The sequence below is a fragment of the Alligator sinensis genome, unplaced genomic scaffold (assembly GCF_000455745.1).
Source record: "Alligator sinensis unplaced genomic scaffold, ASM45574v1 scaffold872_5, whole genome shotgun sequence".
Classification (NCBI taxonomy): domain Eukaryota; kingdom Metazoa; phylum Chordata; order Crocodylia; family Alligatoridae; genus Alligator; species Alligator sinensis.
Window position 1 is genome coordinate 226674 of NW_005842730.1, and position 2579 is coordinate 229252.

Here is a 2579-nt window from a genome sequence, read left to right on the forward strand (position 1 = left end):
CCGCGGCCCCCCGAACAGTTTCAGCAGGCCCCGAGCTTTCTGGCTAAGGGGGAAAAAAAAAAAACTGTGCACGCACCCCAGTGTCCCCAGTTATGCAGCAGCTGTGGCTGCACTGGGATTCCAGCTCTGGGCTGTCTGTGCTGGTGGAATTCCCTGGGGCAGACGTAAGTCATGTAGGAGAAGTACGATTGCTCTGGGTAAATCATGTCTCTGCTAGAGCTAGCCATGGCACAGCAGCCGTGGGGCTGTGCTGGCTGGGCACCGAGGACCACATCTGGGAGGCTGCCTGAGCTTGCAGAGAAAAAGCCTAAAGCGACAGCTCTGAAGTGTGGGCTTCCATCCCTCTGTCCCCGCCGGATGCTACCACTAACCTAGCTATGGCCACCTGCAGTCTCAGCATGGCTAATAGTTTCACTGACCATCGTCTTAGGACCCATCTCCCTTTAGCTGGCTGGTGGCTGATGGCATTTGCTGCCCCCAGGCTGCCAAAGCACATGCACGTCCATGCACTTTGGGTAGCTCCACCCGAAGTGATGCTGCCAGGGCATGTAGCGTGTGCTGGGAAGTCACGAGCTACTGAAGGGACTGTAGCAGCCAAGAGAAAGCACAGGAGCTTCTATAGGCACCTTCTGCTGGCTGCCAGATGGCCGCAGAAGCTCTACTCCACTTGCTGGGTGGATGCGAGGTGCCTGGCAAAAAAGGGAGGGTCTGCTGTCTCCCAAAAGCATCGAGCGTAGACACACATGCAGATCATTGTAGTGTGAACAAGGTCTTAGCAGAAAGCTCCTGCTAAGGTGTTCAGCCAGGGCTCACTGATCCAGCACGAGGAGCTTTCCCCGAGTGTAGGGACATCAAATGCATTTGGCCCCGATGGGCAAATCTGGACAGCAAGGGATCCTGCAGGTCGGAAACCCGTGAGCGGCAGCATTCACCCCCACAGCTGTGGGAGTGACTGTTTCGGCACTGCTCCAAAACCCAGGGAGTCAATGCCGCTGCTGCTCACCCCCTTCTTTTCCCCTGCCAACAATTTTAGTCACCAGGGATGACTAAACCCCTTGATTTCAACAGCAGGTAAGGGGTGGGGAAGAAGGGAGGCAAGTGGCATTAAATCCCTCGCTTCCAGAGCTGCACTGAAACAGCAGCTCCAGTGGCCGCCGAGATTAACACCACCACTGCAGGGGCTCCAACGAGCCCACAGAGGTCGGGGGTCCAGCCTCCAAGGCAGCCCATGTCTGGCACCCCTGCCCTAGTTCATCTCATCACTTTGTTCTACCCCAGTGCACCCAGGGAACAGAGCAGCAGCCATGAGACAGAGATCAATAGGGAAGCAAACAGTCAGGGAGGGCAGAAGCATTAGAGGGATAACAGCCAAGGAAAGGGCAGCTACAGGGGATGCATCTTGTAGGATGAGAGTTGGGGGCAACATCAAATTTCAGTTTAGTTCTCCGAGAAGAATCCAGTCTCTCGGATGCTCCTGGAGCAGACGTGGCTGGCTGCACAGCACCAAAATAAACATGCTGGATCCGGCATCAAGGCTGCAGCTCAGGAGATTTGGGTTCAATTCCCAACTCCACCACGGATTCCTTGTACGATCTTGGACAAACCGCTCTACACACCTCAGCTTCCCCATCTGTAAAATGGGGGCAAACTGTTCCCCTACCTTTGATCTAGGAAGTCACATGCCCTTCAGGGTGGGACTCTCTCTTACTGTATGTATGTACAGCTCCGTGCCTGGTCTAAAGCGATCCTGATCTCATTTAGGGCTTCTTGTTCCTACTATAATATACTTAATACAACATCAAAAAAATCCCCTCTCCTGCTTGTACTGAAAAGCTCTATGAGCCTGCGCCCTTCTCTAGCAAGTTCCCTTTAGCATCTCAAGGTAACGAACCCTCAACCAGCCCCTACGAGGCAGGTCCATGTTAGGCTCATCCTGCAGAAAGAACTGGTCACAGAGCAGGTAATCAGCCTTTGATCACACAGGGAGGCAGTGACTGAACCAGGCCCACTAGCTTTAACCAAGAGTCATAATTCCTCGACATCTGGGAGCCTGACACTGCGCCGTGAGCTCACAGATGCAGGACGCGCCAGCTATGACGTGGCTCTTTACGTAGACAGCGATCAAAACACAGACTGACTCTCATGAGCCAGTGGCTCGCGGGCCAGGTCTGCGTTTTGCTTCAGGCGCCAAATACACCCGGTGAAGATCCTTATGCCTGTTTGATGCTCATGAGGCTCCATCCTTTCCTCTTGCCAGTAAACCCATCAGATGCTTTTCATTTTTATATTAAAATTATCCTAGAAATAAGCGCGGCGTCAGGCCAATCCATGGCTCAGCCTCAGAGAAAAGAAACACATTTCCACCAACAGGAGCCTGCAAGAGGGAATACCGTGGGTTTTGTTGTGTTGTTGTTTTTTTTTTAAACAAAGCAATAATTTGCAAATAGTCACATGCGCATTTAATCCCATGGCTTGGGTTAGTTAAGGCCGGACAGGACAAAATCTTGACAAATAAACTGTATGAAGAATCCTACAATGCAGGCTAGTGGGGGGGTAGATCAGGGGGGAACAAACAGAGC